The sequence below is a fragment of the Xiphophorus maculatus genome, chromosome 4, assembly GCF_002775205.1.
Source record: "Xiphophorus maculatus strain JP 163 A chromosome 4, X_maculatus-5.0-male, whole genome shotgun sequence".
Classification (NCBI taxonomy): Eukaryota; Metazoa; Chordata; class Actinopteri; order Cyprinodontiformes; family Poeciliidae; genus Xiphophorus; species Xiphophorus maculatus.
In genome coordinates, this window is record NC_036446.1 from 32,846,307 (window position 1) to 32,866,649 (window position 20,343).

At 40.7% G+C, this 20,343-nt stretch overlaps 1 protein-coding gene across 6 annotated transcripts in view; it reads right to left on the minus strand.

Annotated features, from left to right (window-relative positions):
* The window catches only part of znf536 (zinc finger protein 536), a 237,311-nt gene that overhangs the window by 133,810 nt on the left and 83,158 nt on the right, over positions 1 to 20,343 (minus strand). For all 6 annotated transcript variants that reach the window (XM_023332538.1, XM_023332539.1, XM_014470109.2 and 3 more), the window contains one exon: positions 10,059 to 10,154. The gene's annotated coding sequence lies outside the window, so the exon portion shown is untranslated. The remainder of the gene's footprint in view (positions 1 to 10,058; positions 10,155 to 20,343) is intronic.

The window sequence follows — 20,343 nt, forward strand, 5'->3', positions numbered from 1 at the left end:
GGAAAAGGGAAAATGTTTTGTCCTTCAGCTGTGTTTTCACTCCACTTTCCCATCCCATGCCAGTGACTGCAGAATAAACGGATATGTGAATTAAATCCCATTGTTTTAAAGAGATCGGCTGCTAAATTTGGGCGCCTGCGCTTGTTCCCCCTCAGAGTTAAAGAATTTGCCATTTTATGTTTGCATGTGTTATTGTCCCCCTCCGTCCGCCTCAGATGTATACATTTTACACTGCGTGCACATGCGCGGGTCTCGCCTCCGTGCGAGTGTCAAGGCGAGAGAAGAAGAAATACCCGTAGACATGCACATAGCTCAGCCATGCGAGTTTTGCAATTAGAAAAGACACCAAAATAATTATTCTGCAGTGCAGTCAGTCGACGTATCCTGAGTCGATGATGCACGGATCACGTGTTTAATAAAAAAGGTTAATCAGTTGTTAATCAGTGGATTAATAACGTGTTATTTTCTTTACAAAACCATTAATATTATGCCATAAATATTTAACATTGATAGGTTGTCTTCTTCTCTCTCTTTTTTTGGTGGCAGAGGCAGTGTGGGGATGGGGCTGATGCGTGCTTGGTGATGCAGCGCAGAGTGAGCAATATCCAGACATTAATGTGCATTAATCATGCTTTGGTGAAGAGAAATAAATTCATTCATGTTTATTAATACAACCTTGGAGAAAACAATACTCTTTACATTATTCACTGAGTTATTAATAAAGCATTTATGAACAGGAGGTCCACAAAGCAGCCACTACAGGGAGAAAGATGGGCAAATGAAAATAGGAAAGGAGGGCAGAAAAAAACAGCAGGTCAGTCCCAAAGCCGGAAGCAAAAGTTGTGTGTCGAGACAGAGGGAGATGTTGAAGGAGGGATGGAGTGAATGCGTGTAGGCGTGTGCGCGTGTGTGCGTGAGGGTGAGACGGGTTCGCCACTGGAAAGCTGGGGGTTAAACAGGATTTTCTGCCCCCACTCTCTTTTTTTTCCTCCTTGACAAATTACCCTGCCCGTTTGTTAATCAAAGCAAAACAAATATTGCTTTTCATTCGCTCCATTTGTTTGAATGAACACACAGACATTCCCAAAATACTCATTCCCAGCTCAAATGTAATTAAATTTTTGCCTTTAGTGAAAACATGCAGTGGTACTCCAATTAGTTGTGTTTTTGTCGTCGGGTAAAGACGAGAATGGCAGTGGGTGCGCCCCGGGCACCTCAGTGTCCCGATATCGAAGTGCGGCACTGGCGGGTTGAGGGGTGGGCGGGTGGGGGGCGGGCGTTGGAGGAGTTGAAACATTCGTTCGACGTCGCTCGGGCACAGCACAAAGCTGAGTCCAAAGACAGAACGGACGTGTTTGCAGAGTTGGTGAACGGTCAAATCAATGCTTAAAACACAAGATGGATGTTTTTTTGACATTTCTTCAGCAGCGTTCTGTGGTTCATCCATGCATACATTATCCAATCATTCTGTGCTTTTCTTCCTCCCCCTAGCCCTCTCCAACCATTTTTTTCTTTGTCTTAAGCTCCAAATTATATTTTTATTGAAGGACTTTATGGATCGCACAGCAAAATGTCATCCGTCAAGATGTCGATGAATCCATCCTTTCATTTAATGATCAGCCTACCTGATATGCATTTCACATGCCTCCATATCTCTTTAATGGGAATCAATGGAAAGCAAATAATGCTGGAAGCCTGTGATGGATGAAAAGTGGCAATTTTTTGATACCTACAACCATCCTTAAAGCTGAAGCTTTATGTTTACAGCTGGACAAAAATCTGGGTTTAGATGCCTTATTTTCATAATGCGAAAAAACAAAAAATCAAATCAGAGACGGAGGGGGATAACAAGACATAAAAACAAACTTTAAAAATGAAAAGGGCAGAAAGATAAGCAAACAATGAAATACGAGGAAGACCAGATCTGGAGATGTAGCATTAAAAAAAAGGTAGATCAACTAAAGCTGCCGGGGGGAGGGCGAGGAGGGAGAAGTGGCCATTGGACGTTGCTTCAGTCAAATAGTGATTTCATCATGTGATCTGGGAGGCGGGGTGTCTGTGGCAGCTCTAAAACACATAACTTTTTACGAAGTGAAAATCAAATATTAAAAATGACAGGCCTTATAAGTGTGCTGAGTGAGCTCAGGTCACGGAGGGAGGGAGGCGCGGGCGGCTTGTCAGCTACTATCTGTCAGGGCGAATTAGAAACAATCAGGGCCGAGTGAAAGGGAAGGTGATTGTTATTAAGCGGCGGGGCCCTGTGAGCGGGCTCCCCAGATGTGGCCGTGCATATAAAAGAACAGGAAGCCAGCAGTTTAATTCAGGAAACTTGCCAAGGAAGGCGAGCGGTGCCACAACTGGGGGACGACTGGGGGGGCGGGCTGGGAGAGAGAACACAGGGGGATCAGGCTTCTTGTTGCTAATATGCTGGAAGTTATTTTCTTCAGCCCTTTGCGAACATTTCTAAAGGTTTCAGTCTTCAGGTCATTCATTGTTTTCCATTTTTACAAGTTTTACCAGGAAATATAGCATGTAAAAACAAAAAGATGGAAACAGGAATGTTGCAAGTGGAAATATAGATGTGTATGGACAATGCAACCTCTAGCTCCATTTCCAGGAGCATTATTCTTTACCCAGGCTAACTCCCTTCACTGTGGGGTTTAAAACGGTGCTGTTGGTGCTGAGCAGGTCCCTCGTTCTACTGTGGGAGAGTTAGCAGACATTTTGATCAACCACTGCATGTGGGAGAGGAACAAAGCTGTGAGCAGAAAAACAAACTAGAATTGATGTTGTTACAGAGATTCTAACTAATATCTTAAATAAAGTCACTACAAACTTCAAATTTTGTTCCATATTTCTTGTTTTTAAATCTCTTGACTGTCTTCTTTTTAAAACTTAGAAATAGAAGCTAAGATTTGGTTCTAAGCAGAAATTTTAAGTTTCTGAGAAACAAATGTCATGTTTCTTTGCATATACTCTGGCAGATGCAAAGGAAACATACGGCGAGTGAAGGATGTCCCCAGAAATCTACTCTAGTTTCTGAAAAAAAGGTTCCTGGAGCTTTGGTTCAACCATTCCCGTTCTCTCAAACGCTCTAAAATCTTAAAAGGACAAGACCAGTGCTTTGATTCCTTTGTTAGATCTCATTTATTTCAAGATGCTCCCAGTCCCCTAAAAACCAAGAGGGGGATGGATGGGGGGTGTACTGTGATGGGTGCTGACTGGAACGGGAGCCAGTTGATGGGTACAATATGCTGGTCAGGGGCTGGGTGGTGGAATTTGAATGACAGGGAGTGACATCTGCCAAGAGGTTTTAGCCTCAAAGGCACACAGGCTGTTGTGACACTTTGAAAATCACACCGCCACAGAAACTGGCACCAACTCACAGGGAGAGAGAGACAAAAAAAAAAAGCTTTGCTTGATGTTTCAAATTGACTATTTAATTTTTAATCCAGCAAGCCTGATTGTTAGTAGTTTTACTTGACTGTACTTGAAGCTGAAGACAGCCTAGCTTACAGACACAAAGTCAAGTGGATCCATTGTACTAAAATAGTTTCACTTAACACTAGTTATGTGAAATCAATGGAGCACATGAGGGGAAAAAAAAAGAGCAGAAATGAATGAGGTTGTTAAGATAGCTGCTTTCATTTAGTGCTTCTGTCTTGAAGCATGAAGGGCTTTGATTTCTGTTTACTTTGTAGTGAGAGATATCGTAAGAAATTATCCCAACCCTTAAGAAGCGCTGATCATCCAGTGGGTTGAAATAAAGTAGACTTGTTTGGTCTCCCTCCCGCTCTCTCTCTCTCTCTCTGTCTTGTTCCCTCCTGTCATCTTTATTGTGGCGATCAGTCGGCTGCTCGCCTAACACGAGCCATCTCTGGTTTCCACCTCCTAGTTTTTTTTTTTTCTTTCTTTCCCCGGGTTGCCACTGCTGATGTAGTGGAGGTTATGGTGTTAAACACAGAGCTGCTAAACGTTCCCCAAGGTAATAACAGTCAGCGTATATACAGTGCCGTGCTGCAGCAGGAACATTTCTACCAACTGTGGAAGTAATGCAGATGGAGCGAATGAGGCGGGAGGACATATGAAAATAGCAAAGAAAGAGTAAAGTTCTGCAAAAGTGAGAAATTAGGGGAACAGCTGGGAAGAGGTGGAAGATGACTAATGGCGAGAAGGCGATGTATTATTGTCACACCTGTGACGAATGTGAGGCTCATCCACAGTGGGTATATTTCATACGGGCTCATTCATTAATATTACTGCTTTCAGAGGAATTCTTGGATCAAATATTTGCAAACAATAATGTACACATTGCCTCACAAATGTAAACACACTTCTTAAACTTTTCCACACTTGTCATGTTATAAACTCAAGCTGCAATTTCCCACTAGCAGGTTTCGAAATTGTGGTGAAGTGTTGTATGGGACTTTATTTACATTTGGATATATAGCACACAAGTAGTCCCCATTTACAATTTAGCTGACTAAAGAAGCTAAACTGAAGCTAAAGTGAGTGTTGGTAGAGAGTTGAGCTACAGCTCTTCTCAGCTCCAGGATGCTCTTCAGCTGTGGAAACGAATGCTGTTCTCTTCAGTTAGCAGGAGACAGCGTATATGTGCGGCTAGCCACATGTTAGCTTGGAACGTGTGGCATTTTCTTAGCGCTGGCCTGGAACAAGCATCAAGCTGCGGCAGCAACGATGTCGGTTCAGCTAGCACAGCGTTGATGAGGCTATGTGTCTCTTCAGTCCTTCAGGCACAACAAATGAGAATTCTGTCAGGAACAGGAAGTGGATATTTGTTTTGATTTTTAGGTGTAAGTGTTGAGTGAAGTCACCATCTCCATCAGGCACCATAAGGTGGATTACACTCTTCGGCCTCTCCTCAATCCCTCACTACCATTAGGGAAAACCCTCTATCCTGCACTAAGCTTCACTCGGTCATTCAAATTTCCCTGATTCTTAAGGATGACCCGAGTAAGAGGCAGTGTAAGGGAAGCGGACAATGAGCTTAGGTTAAACAATCTGAATATTGTTCTGTTGTGTATTTCATGGTGTTTTTGTGTCGTTGTTGCTTAAAACTGTTCCAAATACAGCAGGCCTAATAGCAAGCCGAGCTGAGGATAGCAGTGGTTCAAACTGATCAAGCTTCTTTCCATTAAGTGATTTAATCACTAATAGTCTGGTAACGTGAACATGTCTGCTTGATGGGTATTTTTTTCCCTTCCTCTTCTGGCCACTGGGCTATATAAAATAGTCTAAGAATTGTGTTAAAATCTCCTGTTTTCATAAAAGCTAAATGTTAGCTAAGTTAAAGGTAAAGGCTAGATGGTAATAAGGCTCTGGGCTCCACCATTACAAAACATGAACCTGACTGTAGCCAATCGTTGATGCTCATAAACTATTGATTATTGTAATATACAGTGGTTTGACTTAAAAAGGACTGTTTAAAGCAGCAAAACATTAGCTTATTTTTGTCCCTGTCAGCTGCCATATTGTGCCTCTCTAAATCCAGGAATTTGCAGACAATAACTGAGACTGAACTATTTGGCTATTCTTTTCTGAGTCTGGGTTGAAAGGTATATTTTTCAAAGGCAGTCATATGTTGTAAAGTTGCACTTACACGACAAGTCACATTCACCTACACTCAAAAGCATTCACACACTCATATGATAATGCACAACATTTAGGCAACTCTGGGTTCCCAAGCACCCCACGACATGTAGCAGAGGGAGCTGGAATGAAAATCACAACCTTCTGATTGCCAAACAATTCATTCTAATTGCCAGAAAATGACTCTATGCATAGCAGCTGTCATAACACGGTTCTATGAAAGCTTTTATTCATGGTGGTAAGCTGTTTTACAGCTGTAACAGCATCTTTCATAGTGTTTGCACTAATGTATTTGCAAAAATAATAATAATATTTTTATAAAAAAATACATTTTATCTATTTGTGTTAAAAAAGAAAAGTGCAATTAATAACAGGCTAATAAAACCAACTAAACAAGTTTGTTGGTTAACATGTATTTAAAAAAACACAGCAGAATAACATGGGAAATATACAGTGTGTCCCCAAAAAGTTGGAGCTAGCCCTTTAATGTCCTCTGTCATTTAGCAAATTACACAAATATGGTGTGAACATGACAGGGACCTTTCACTTAATTACATTTCTTTGAATCTGGTGCCAACAATAAAGAAGATTAACATGCACAATCAGTATCAGCTTGCAAGAATAATTTTCATTTTGTGCCATTTTCATTAGACTATCAGATGGAGTTGAAGTGCTGCCTGAGGATCCAGCAGCGACAGGTTATTGAAAGAAACTATAGATATTGATTCTGTGGGAACTAGAAATGGGCTTCCAATGCTTTAACCAGACAAAAACAGACATTTTAAGTAAACAAATGTTTAAAAATTTTCATTTGTAATTTGAAAAGACAGACCAGAGACACACTTTGGTCACTTTTATGTTTACCTTCTGCACCACATCACTGCATTATGTAAATAGTAAATTTTGTTTTTTAAACTGGTTAATTCTGCACCTCTGGATCTCCATTTAAACACTGTTATGCTGATGATACTCAGCTATGTTCATCCATACATTCTGATTAATCCAATTAATCCAAGTAGATTACAGGCATGTCTTAAGACATAAATGCCTGGGTGGCTTTTTTTCTTTGCTTCTAAATTCTAAGAGGACAGAAACTGCATAGTCAGTCAATTAATCTGAATGACATTATATTGGCCTACAGTTGTACAGTAAAGGACTTTGGTGCCATTTTTTACCAAGATATAATCTAGTGTCAAAGGCTTCTAGAATGTATTTCTTTCTCTTTCAGAATGTTGCCAAAATTAGATATATCCTGCCCAGAGTGACACTGAAAAGCTATTCTATACATTTGTTACTTCAAAGCTGGGCTTCTGTAATTATTTACTAACAGAAAGTCCACAAGATGTAGTAAAAGCCCTCAGCTGATCCAAAGCACTGCAGTGAACAAAGTTCTGATGGGATTTAAAGAGACATCGTATTTCTTCTGTTTTAGCTAACTTTCATTGGCTCTGTGAAATCCAGAATAGAATTTCAGATTCTCCTTCTCACATATAAAGCCCTCAATAAGCAAACACCATCATGCATCAGAGATCAGATTGTTCCACATGTTCCTGGCAGAGCACTCCACTCTCACGCTGCAGGTTTATTGGTGGTCCTTGGAGGTTCTAAAAGTAGAACGGGAGGCAGATCCTGTAGTTTATCAGGCTCCTCTCCTGTGGAACCAGGTCCCAGTTGTAATCCATGAGGCAGACACCCTGTCAGCTTTTCTTTATAGTTATGTAAAGAACTTTGAATTGCTCTGTTACTGAAGTGGACAATACAAATAAACTTGCTGTCTGAAACTAGGCTTAAAACTTGCTTTTTTATATATAAAACATATGCCTAGACTTGCTTAAATTATCCTGAGATAGAGGACACACCACTTTTACTCACTTTCTTCTTTTACTACTCTCCTATTGGCTGCTGTTTTCAACACTATTGTCTCTCCAGTTTGTCCTCTTTATGCTAGAGAGCTACATCAGGTCTTGTGTTCTGCCTCTCTGTGACACCTTCCTGGAGGGAGCCATCGGCTGAGATGCCGCTGCCAACAACTTAACATTCTCCCTCCGTAGATGATGCACTTGACCCAATCTTTCAGCGTTTAACCCCATTTCTTTCCTACTCTACGGGTTTTTATTGTGACTATCTGTATGTGCTCTCTTCCATCTTAAAACCCTTTTTCAAAGTTTATCTGCAAAGTTTATCTCCTTGATGAAGCCACTAGCTTCTCTAGTGGCTTCTCTAGTGGCCCACCAACTTACTTTTCTCTAAGTTCTCCTGGTTAACTCTGTCTTTTCAAATCTCCAGGCCGCTGTGGCAGACCAGGGGAACCTACCCACACGTTGGCAGGTTCTGGTGGCAGGTAAGAGTAACATGTTTGCATGACACTTGACACTTGAGCTTGGGGATCACATTATGATCCCCAAGTTTGACAGTATTGCATCCATGCTGGATGGGTTTTTAAAGTGAAGAATGAAGTCATTCTGTGTTGATGGAGTTAACACTTAGACTTCTCACCCGTCTGGCTGAAAACACTCGGCGTTGAAAACATTAAAGAAGTCTTCACCAGCTATAAATAATAAATCATTCTTGTGACAGCATTTTGGGTGTCTGGTAGAAAAACAAAATCGTGCTAGACAAAATATAAAAGATTAATAGGCACAGTTGGAATAGTCAGACTGGCTAATTGTTCGCTGTTAACGATGCTAAAGTTGGCATCTTCTTCTGAGCTTCTAATCGGCGATAAACCAAAAAAGAAAAATTTCTTTATGTTTTTTGTAGAGTCTGAATTCTCTACAAAAGAATTGTAGAGAATTCTACACGAGATGTTCATCATCTCGTGTAACAAGCAGAATCTATCATGACTTTATCAGACTGGGTTGCTTGACCTCACACCCCTCATGTTGCTCTGGTCCTTAAGCATCCACATGGCAAGAAGTTGTCTCAGGGAAGGCTGGTTTTTGTTTTGCTTCATTTTTGCAAAAGTGCTTTGTTATACTAACAAAAAAAATCACCACAAAATTGAATTTCCACACATCACCTTTAAATGTCAAGGTACTTCTCATTCAGAGTGAAGATTTAGGCTAAAACCTCTCAATCATTTCCCTTTATACTATGTTATGCAGCAGACATGTAATACACACATGCACACGCCCACACACACACATGAACTTTGCATTGACTTCAATTCATTCATTTTTATAGTCTAAACTTGATCTTTACCTGAAACCATTACCTGTACATGCCTAAACTTAACCCTAACCTAAACTCAGTCCTAACACTAACCTATAATCCAAATACAGCAGTTCTTATTATGGGGCCCAGGCTTTGTCCCTATTAGGAACAGTTAGTCCTCACAATGTAGTATGTGTTAGGAAACTGGCCCTTACAATGTATCAAATACAGGGCACACACACACACACACGCACACACACACACACACACACATTGATCACTGTGGTGGGAAGCAAAGTGAAACAGGGTGACCATAAAACCAAAATGGCCTTCACTTAGTGTTCCCCCCGCCTCGCCCCCTCCCTCGTCTTGTTTCCCCACATCTATTCTTCATTCTCGCTATGATTTTTTTTTAGATTTTTATTTTTTTATTTTTTCTCAGCTATGAATAAATTTAGTCTGTCCCGGACATGAAAATGTCAAATACCTAAAATACACCTAAGCTAAATAGCATATTAATTTTTAATGCCCGCTCATCCTATGCTGCTATTCTCATATCAGGCCTGTCTGCCAACAGCTGTTGCTGGCTTTGTATCATCCATCTAGCAAAAGGAGAGGAGAGAGGGAGAGAATACAAAAAGAGAGAGGGAGGAGACATTGTTGAGGAGTGAGGGACAGATCTATGTTTTCTTGGATCTCGTTGAACTTCAACTATCCTTCTTTGATATACGAGTGGGACACAATTACGCTAATGCTAAACATAAAATATTTGAGATTCCTTCCTTTTTTCTTTTTTTTTTGCTGTGCGTCACAGAGCGGGCTCCTCCACGCGCAAGGAGAAAAATAAGGACATAAGCGATGACATTGACCTGAGAGGTAGTGACATTGGGGGAGAGCGGCTCAGGGAGGCAAGGCGCGCTGAAGCAATGTGCCAGTGTGGGTGTTGAATGCCACCCATGTGCGTTTTTAGGTGGCATGTGGTGGATGATTATCATAGATTATCACAATCCAGATTGTTACAAGTTCTGTCTGCGCACATAACAGCAGTGTACTGTAGCTGTGTGACTGCGTGTGTGTGTGTTTTGGTTTAAGACTGTGCCTTTGGGGATAAAACTAAATGGTGGGTGAATGACGAACAGTTGGAATGTGTGAATGCATGTGTGCATTTAACTGTGTGTATATGTGTCTTGTTCTTTCATACTTACAGTGTGAGAAGCAAATAAGACACAGGGTTGGAAAAAAATAAATCCAAGTGAAGTCAAGTTTTTCTACGTGCTAAGGGGGTGTGAACTGACCTTAATACACCACCTGCATACTGGTGCACAACCTGTTGGGATCAAGTGGCCTCTCGCTGTCACTCTTCACCGACTACTGCTTACTGGAATGGCCACCTAGGGGGAGACACAGAGGAGGAGTAGGATTAGAAAACGAGGTGATAATGAAACGTAGACCTGGGAGAGAGGAGGAAGAGAATGGACAAGAGGGATGGAGCATTAGGAAGACGACAGGTTGAAAGGGAGGCGAGTATGAGGTGGCGGTGGGGATCAATGTCAAGATGGAAATCTAACAAATTCAGTAAGCGCTGCTGCAGAGGTCAAGGGAACGCGGCAGAAAAAGGTTAAAGATGAAATCAAAGCCGGTGCGCTGCGGTGCCCGGAGGCACAGCTGAAAATCTATCCCTCCTAGGCAAGGCCACCGCTGACGCGAGGCAGACAAGAAGCTAAATACTGCACGCCACTCGGGGATCTTTCATTTTCCACCGATCAATAAGGGCTTATATTTATCAGGGCCTCCGAGCAGTTGCCACGTCTGACAACCTCCACTTCATTTCTGCACTCCTCCTCTGTTCTTTCTCTCCCCTCCCAGCTCCTCCTTTTCTCTTCCTTCTCCTCGCCCCCAGCACTCTAAAGTGAGACCCATCGACCATGAAAAGGGGCAGGGACCCCGGATTGCCATTAACCCCCCTCGTGTCGCTAGACTAGTCTAACACACACACATTAATGCGCACACAAATGCCCCGGAGATACAATTGTGCTAAAGGTCCTCCTCCACCCTCTTTGAAGACACGGGATCTTTTGTTCCTAAAGCAGGTCATGTCACCAAATCGCATATCCATCATATGCACAAGCAAAAATTATACATTTGCAAATACATATTTTTGCTAAATTCATTTCGAGGAAGCAAAACATCAAACTCAATATTACAACAAGAAATCTGAAGGGCATTATAAGAAGCAGAAGATTATGTTTTGGGAGTTAAAATAACTGGCTATCTAATCATCTGCACAACAATATTTGCTGTGAGGCATTCTAAATAGATTATCGCTAGTCCATCTGTGTCATCATTGATTTATAAGGCGTTAGGGCTGCTTGGGGAAGAGATGGGGCTTCGCCTTCTCTGCCGTTAAAGGGGCTTCTTGTAGAAATCAGGGGCATGGCAGTGGAACAACTGTGGCACCAATCTAACCTCCCCTTTAATCGTTAAGTGAGAGGAAGTGAAAATAGGACGGGCGTCTCTCTCTTTCTCTTTATCGTGTTTTTTTTTAATCTTCCCCAAATAGGGAAGTATGAATCCAAATTTTCAGCATCGCTTTTTGTTTGGCGATACAAATAAATTGGGAGGAGGGTAGGAAGTACAGAAAATAAAGAGGGAAACAAATAACACGCAAACATGCACACGCACGTACACACATGCTGAGAAAGGGGGGGAAAAAAAAAACAAGGGACATCATTAACATATGAATGCTATATGCAAATGGTAGGGAGAGAGCAGATGTTGTTGCATTTAATTGACCTATATGTGAATTGCATCCAAACCTTTCAGTGTGTTTTCTGGGCCCGCTGAGTACAGTTTTTGACTGCCTTCATAGAGCCACTCAGCGTGCAGGCAGGGCACATAGCAATTTCATCAGTGTTAAAAAATAAGGAAGAAAATGACTTAACATGCTGTTGCAACGTAAAATAGGGGGAAAAAATCTAAAAAGACAAAGTAAAAATCCATTGTTTTTGGTTTCTTTCTCAGTTTGGAAGTCATTTTGTTAGACAGCGTACGACCCAAATTCACCAGATGTGTAGCCCATATATATATATATATATATATATATATATATATATATATATATATATATATATATATATATATATATATATATGTATATATGTTAGTGACTGAGCTGCTTCTGACATCAAGTTAGACAAAAAAGGAAGTTTAAAAAAAGGCATTTCTGCTTTTTATTATAACATTTCTGCAGCTTAAATTCTTGATGGACTGTGACACAGTGTGTTAGCAGTTTGTCAGTTGTTTGTTATGTGTTTAGGTCCATGTCGCATTTGTAGGAAGCTATATCCATTCTGCGGCTAGCTACTGATTACTGATTAATGGTATTTCGTAATTGGTGACCGAGTAGCTGGCTTTGTCAAATGAGAAAGATACAATTCACTTGCGTTCCCATTGAAGAGGTTAGCACTAGCATGCTAACCCCACTGTTGTCCATTAGCATCAATAGGCTAGCAGCAAGCATACCTAGGCTAGTCACCCACTGTATTTGATTTACTTATTTTTAAAGAAGACTTTATCAAGAAAAAATATATGTGACCAGCAGTAGATGCATTGGCATGTGTTCTTAGTAAATTTGCTTGTTGTGACATTAAGCATAAATATTAACCAACAAACATAGACATTGAACCATAAAAACAGAATTAATACAAGAGGAATCTCACTTTGCCCACTTTTAAGCTAAGACTGTTTTAAGTCAAACAGGCAAACTATGAGAGTAAAGTAAACATGGAAGTCATCTACTTGCATAGCTAACCCCGAATAAGTAAGAAACTCATATCAATGCTTCAGAACTCTATAATAAGCAGATTTCCTTTAAAAAAGTGTACTTAACTTAGCTGGAGTTTATGGTTGTTAAAAATCTATCTTTTCCATCAAGGTGAGTATCTTAGACAAATGCCTGTTGAGCTGCTGTTTGACTTGTTTGCATACTTGATTTCCAAAACGACGAATGCGACCGCTTAAGAACAAAATAGAATTTAAACTTGAACGTCTACATATCTTCCACTGACATTTAAAATCACTGTCAAGAGTACATCAAATATTTGAAATGGAGTAATTTAAATAGACCAACTTACTTGTTTATTCTCTTACACTTCTGTGACTCCATCTATCAAAATCACAATAAGGCTGAATGTGATAGTGCTTTGTTAATGTTTTTTTTTTAATTTTTTCTTGTGTCTTCTGTTTCTAAATAAAATATATAAGCACTGTAGATTTGTGAAACCATGGTACGTTTTGTTCAACAATCTAAAAACAACCCCAGCACAAAATATTCTAGCTTAAATTTTTTTTAAAAAATCCTACAATTGTTTGACTGTTTTCATCTTCAGCCTAGCACAGCCTTTGGTTTCTTAAGAGTATGACAGAAACATTGTAAATTCTACAATGAATACGTGCCGTTTTACACTTTCATGTGGGCAAAAACACATTTTATGGAAATATGAGTGGACCGGAGAAGGGTTGCTTGTTTGAAACTCTTCCTGCACAACGATCACCACAGTCCTGGGGCCTGCAGGAGGGCAGCCTTCTCGCATGCTGCTAGTTCATGGCAACATTTAGTAATCATGTGTTTTATTCTTTTATAGTATTTTGTAACGTTGAGTTAAAAAAGTAAATGTGACAAGAACTTGCTACTGCTCTGTTCTTCCATGTATTATTATTTTTCCTTTTGTTCTCAACACTTTGTGCTGAAGAACTAATTCTTCTTGTTTGCATCTGAATCAGACTGAGTTGTAAAGTCTTTTGACGTTTGTCTTCTTTTTAATTGTATTTCTTTTAGCACTGTGTTGCTTTAATGTGTATTCTTTTATTGTGTAACATCTGTTCCTTTATGTGCACAACTCTTTGGTTAACCGTTGTTGTTTTTAAACGTGCTCGTGATTAAATTGGACTGGACTCGACTTTTCCAGAGGAGAGAGCAAAACAAGAAGAATGACGAGTGAAAAGTAGCACATTTTATATTGGCATATTTGCATGAGTGAATCCTGAATAATTCTCTTTTTAATTCCCTACTTCTGTTACTCTTTTAGCCCACACACACACCCACACGCACACACACTCACAGGAATTCTACAGAATGTCATTAAACTGTATTAAATAGCCTTTTGTCCAGGGGGCAAGGACCACCAGATATATGATAATACATTAAGGCTCCGTAGAAGCAGGCACTGATCCGGGACACTTTTAAGGCCACGCTTGGTGTTTGTGTCATTGTGTCTGTGTGGTGGGCTTCTGGTTGACATGCTAAAGAATAAAATGCCAGTTTGGGAGGAAAAAAACAACAACAAAAGAAACAAAGATGGAGAAGAGACGATTTGAGGAAGTTGGCACAGAGGAGCAGAATAGGTGTGATGCATGGAAAGAGAGGGAGGGTAGAGAACGAGGTGGAGCGACCGCCTGCCTGCACATGTGGCTCTCTAACAACTGTGACACATACTAATAGAAACATACCTAATAAATTACAAGCTTTCAGGGTCTGGCAAGCTGACATTTTCTACGTACGCGGGACAATTTCATATCTGCGGTGCAAAGTCGAGGGGGCTGCCGGACCAAATTGCATCACACAGAGATGCCAGAGGATTAGCATAAAAATTAACACTTAAATTTCAGCTTATTGTCAACCCCACTCCTGCACCGGCTGCCTCACAACAATCAATTCCTCTTAGGAATTTGATTAGATTCCATGACGCTTATTATCCCAGTCATGTTTGCCTGCCCCCTTCGCAGCCGCCGCCGTACGCACACACCACTGGCAAAGTCAGAGCTCTGCCTTTCACAACTGCCTGGACCTTTTGTTTAAATGGAATTAATTGGAAAATAAATCAAAAGGTGTGGCATTTCTTTTGACAGATAATGCCTCATCCCCTGTCTGCTTGTTTATCTAGCGGTTTTGCGTCTTGAACGTGCACAAAAATCCCATCCCAGCAGGTTTCTGCTATTTTACATTTGGCTTCTGTTTTTAACAGCGTAATCAGATCGGCATTAAATAACAGAAGTGTCACAAGATTTTACTCAATTAAACTGCCACAAAGTTGTTCTTGAGGCACCGTGTCTTGAGTGCTATCTGGCTGCTATTAACAGGTGACTTCTTTGAAGTAAGCAAGCATATGGTATTATGAGACTCTTAAAGCATAAAAAACGTAATTATGATTGACTAATATTGTTGGAAACTTTTGAGTAAGCAAATTGGTAAAAGTTGCAAGAAGCCACTAAATGATGTCATTAATTAGTTTGCAAAAAAACCCTAAAAATATGATGTACCTAAGGCCAGGTTCCAGAGTGAAAATGTCATACTTGCATATTCATGGAGACAGTGGAAACATCTCTTTTATTATTATATGTGAATATGTTTGCTGCTATAGTTTCTCTGTTGTTTTTGTCTTTCTACAGACTTCTGGAATGTTAATTTGTATTTTCTCTATCCTTCTTTCTCTCCTCTACTCTTCTCTTTTTCTTCGCCTTTAAACTTTTTCCCCACATCTCTCCCTTTCATTTCCCCTTTCTTCTCTGTCTCTTCGTTCATTAGATTGAAATGAACCCAATTTTTTAGGAAATCAGCAATTTCTAATAAAGTCTATACATATATATACATATAGATGGACATCATTATAATCATCATTAGAAAATGTTACTGTAGAAGAGTTTAATTACATGGTAAGAAAGGCAAAACGTAACAAAAATCACTAAAACTGTTTAGATCTACAAAATGAACTTTCATCTGTCCTCCAAAGTTGGGATTGTAAGTTTTCCCAAAAATGCTAATGAAGACTTAGCTCAAACCATATGTGCTTACTTTTCTTAGTTTTGTCATCAAGTAATTTTTTTCCCTCTCTTTGTTTACAGCTGAACGATGGGGGGATAGAAAAGAAAAAAAAAACTAAAAAATCAGAAGAATGTCACAATAAAATATTTGTCAATTTCCATCTCAGCTGCAGCCCGTTGCACAAGTGTGTCCTATAAGCACGGCGCACGTTGGGTGGCTTCGGTTGAATTCTTGATTGTTTAGACAAATGGCATTTCATCGCATCCAGATGTCTTTAAGCTGTGCTTCACCACCAACGCTGCTCTCCGAGGCACAAGCTGAATGTATACAAACATCTTCTCATAACTGCATTCCTCATCTGGGCCTGCGAGCGTCACAGCCCTCGTCACTGAGCTTAGATTACAGCCAGGAGGGTTTATATTTGAGATTTGGATTTTTCCTTACAGAGGACATTTTATTTTTTATTTTTTATTTTAAGCAAAACGGAAAGAAAAGTTTGAGATTGTTTAGTTGATTGCAAAAAACAACTTTTAAAAATTTCTTTTTTTCTTTTTTTTATGAGTTCTTTTTTGCAGAATACAGTAGCGGTGACAAGCTGACTTAAACTCCGGCCACGACAGGCATTACGGGATAACGTACGCAAGGTCCCGAATAAAGATGCCCACGGGGTTTAGAGCAGGAGAGAGGGAGAAGGAACAAATCGTCTGATGTTCTAAGTGGATAACAACAGCTCCTGCTATGCAGCGGCAGAGGCGAAGAATAATTTAAACCAGCTACCCGGCCCCTCCTTCCACTCCCTCATCTCCTGGCCACCCCTCCATTCTTATGTTAACACGGATAAAGCCAAATGGGCCACCCAGCAGCAGAACAGAGAGCAGAAACTTAAGTCCACACTTCAGGAAAAATAATCCAACTCTCGGCTTCTCTCTTTGCAATATAACCCTCGCTCGCTTTCACACACACAGGCACGGCACTCGGTGAGGGGAAAGGCTGAAACGCACACAGGCCTCGGGAGGCGCACACCGATGCATTTACTGTGCCTTTAAAGCATATTACTTTTCAGTCCAGGCTTTGAAGAATAATAAACCTGCCGCTTAACTAGGCTATTTTCCCTCTGAGTGAACGGCATGCAGTGGCAGGGAGAAAGATTCCTAAGTCTTTAAATGCAGAATAAACACTGCTTTCTTTGTTGATCGTACAGCTCTGTTGTGTTTTTCGCTGATCATGCCCTGATTCCCCTCATTCTCCCTCTTTGTGTCTGTCTGCCCCCCTTCCATCTCCAAGCAGAGAGCGACTGCTGTGTTTGGTCTCCAAACAGCACATCTGAGGTGCACACCTCGCTGATATTTTATAGGTTCAAATCCCCAAGAATAGGCGAGGGAGAGACTCATATTTTATACCGGCAGTTTATTTTAACGGGGGCTTGTAATTAACGCAGCATGTCCTCTATCTCCCAGCCATCTATGCCAAGGCCTTTCTTTAAACAACTTTATTGTGAAATGTTTGCGTTCTCAGTGTTCGGCCGGGCCCACACACAGAATATTATTTCATACTTCAAGGCGAGGGTAGGGGGCGTCAGGAGGAAGGGGGGGTTTTGGGGAGAGGGGGGCGGTATTTGGAAGAGTTTACACTCTGAGCAGTTATTGTTTTTGATTATGGCAAGAGTCTCTTTAAAACAGATCAGCCCCAGCAACCTTGCACACGCCCACATGCATGAACACAGTGGGTTCATGGTGGAAACATAAGAAGCCAAAGGAGAACCTGTTTATAGAAGAAGTGTGTGTGACCGTGAAGAAATGCACAGTCTCAGGAAGATTTCTGGGTGCAAGATCACACTCTCTATGAGCAGATCGGTTTGTTAATGGTGGACGGGTTCTTTTGGGGCTCTCAGTTTGGGTTCCTATGTGTTTTAGATAAAGTTGATAGTGTTAACATTTCAGCACTGACTGTACATGTTTGGCAACGTCTGTCAGAGCTACTCTGGAGGTCATAATGTATTAATCACAGTGATCAAGCTTATTAAATATTACAGAGGAATTTGATCAGCAGATGTTTCACAATGTTTGATGTATAATAACATATTACAAATGAATATTATTCTTCTTTTTAACAAAGACCGAGCAGGTAAAGGTCTATGTACAGGTCAATGGGTACATTGCAACAGTATGTGCTGAAAATGAGTGAATGAATAAATACATTAATTAATTAATTAATTAATTAATTAATTAAATGGAGATTCACTTTCTCACAAAACAACAGTCCTAAACACACTCTGAACTACAACAAATTCCCTTTTATCAAAGCCTATTTCTGTGTTAGAATGGGAAAACCCAAGTTATTTTGCAAAGAATAGGAAATAAAATCAACCTATAGACAAAGTACGTACCCCAGCAGACCAGAGTCTGCTCCACGTCTTTGAACCTGGAAGGCTTCCTTGCCATCACTCTAATCTTTAGCCTGAACAGAAAGCCATGCCTTCTGAGCGGAAGGGCTTTATGTTTCAATGCTGTTAAAAGTCCCATCACAACATTGACAGCCGATTGGTCCTGCTCCCCCAATGTGATCATTCATGCATGTAATGATCATCAGATATTTACCTGAACCTCACATGATGCCATTCATTATCAGTCCATGCCTCCTGGTTACGGCATCTCTTCAAATGCAGCCTGTCTTTGTCTTGTGGTTAATAATAGCTTTCACATGGATGGTAAATACCTCGTCCAGCCAATGCCTGCCATCAAGACATGGTGCAGAATAAAACTGGGTTATTAAGAGTCCTGCTAGCAGGTGTTAGGAGGTTCTGCAATGCCAGAATCTATGTGTACTGTACTGAAGCGAGTAACTCATACTATCCTGACAAAAAGTGTCCCCTGGCCCTGGCCTTAGGTACATCACAGTAGTACATTTGAGAACATGAACAAACCTATGGACTACATGCTTCCAAGTAAGACTTCATGTCTTACCATTCAGCACACCCTGAGTCTTTTCCTGCTGTCCCCGTATGGAGTTAATAGACTATAAAAGGATAAAAGACAGATGAAGACATTTTCTTACCCTGGCAGAGGCCAAACAGGTCGAACACAGACAGCACCTGGCTGGTGGGTAAGCCATGAGTTAGTAACAGTTGTCATCTTCTCTTTTTCATGGTCATTCCTCTTTGAATTTTCTTTGTTTTGGCACTTTACCCCTCTGTCTTTTCTAGTTCATTATATATAAGGTACCCTTAACTCAAGATAACATAACAGGATAGAGCTCAAGATTAACAAAGGCAGTAAAGAATTCTTAAGTTGCAAACCCCAAGCATGCTAAGACACACCACTGTTCTCAAACGCTCTCCAGACCAATGAGCAGGGAGAGTGGTCCATCGATCGTACCTGAATCTACCAAAATCCCCACTCTGTCAGGCCCTTTCATTTTTAATCACCGGTTCCATTACCAGAACAAGCATCTGTACTGTCACACGCACACAAACACACACGCACACACTCACACCCATGGTCCGTCACAAGGACTTTGCATTGACTTTTCATTAATCCAATTTTCATTCATTTCTAGAGCCTAACCCGGACACTTATCATAAACATAACCATTACCAGTATATGCCCACATAAACTAAATTCACACCGCATTCCAAAACCTGAACCCTACTCCAGAACCAGAGCGGGGTCAGAGCAGCTGAAAACAAACCACAGGGTCCACAGAAGGTATGTATTACCATAATTTCTGGACTACAGAGCGCACCTGATTATAAGCATAGTAGTACATTTTTAAAGGAAAAACCATGCTGTATATACATAAGCCGCACCTGTCTATAAGCCGCATGTGCCTACATTGAACATTTACAAAGAAAGATGGTACACAGAAAGGGTTTTCAAAGTTTTAATAATATACCTTAGCTTTTCTTTCCAAACAGTGCCTGTGACGCGACAGTAACACAGCAGCAACACGGTAGCACAGCACTAACAGTGCTAGTTAAAAAAAACATACATACATGAAGACTAAGAGTCGTCTTCATCTTCCTCCTGTGCACTGAAACCATGGAAGTCTTCCTCCTCAGTGTCGGATTGAAATAGCGTCAGATATTCTTCGCCACACACTCTGTAAGTCTTTCTTTGGTTACATTAAACTTGTGTCTTCCTCGACACATATACCTGTCTCACTCTACCTTTTCTGCTCGAGCGCCCTTGGCGGCCATTAGAAAAAAATTCATAAATTAGCCGTATTATTGTATAAGCCGCAGGGTTGAAAGCGTGAGACAAAAGTCGCGCCTTATAGTCCGGAAATTACGGTAGTTGGGAAAAACGGGCCTTATAAGATTAGAAATGCTAAAACACACACGCACACACACAAAAAGAAAAGAATACTGTAAAATAAAAAGTGCATCCTCTTACCAACTGCGGTAGTCACTTAACCCTCTGTACTGTGCTTATGTTTGCACAAGCACACATTTCCCTCCATCGCTGACAAATGACAGAACACATACAGTACAAAGCCTGTTTTAAAATCTGCTAAAGTCTGATTGCTTTCTCAGCTGAATCTGCAAACTATTTCAGAGTGTGTGTGTTTCTGTGATTGTGAAGCAGAGAGAAGAGGCGTAGAAAAGAATGGTGCTCAACTGCCCCAGTCTTGTGGGCCCCCAGACTGCAGCCTGTTTTGACCTTGGGCTATGCCATATTCATTACATCATTAGGTTACATCTTCATTAACTTTTCATTGTTTATGGAGGAGGCACAGGGAAGGAAAATAGATGGAGGTGAGGT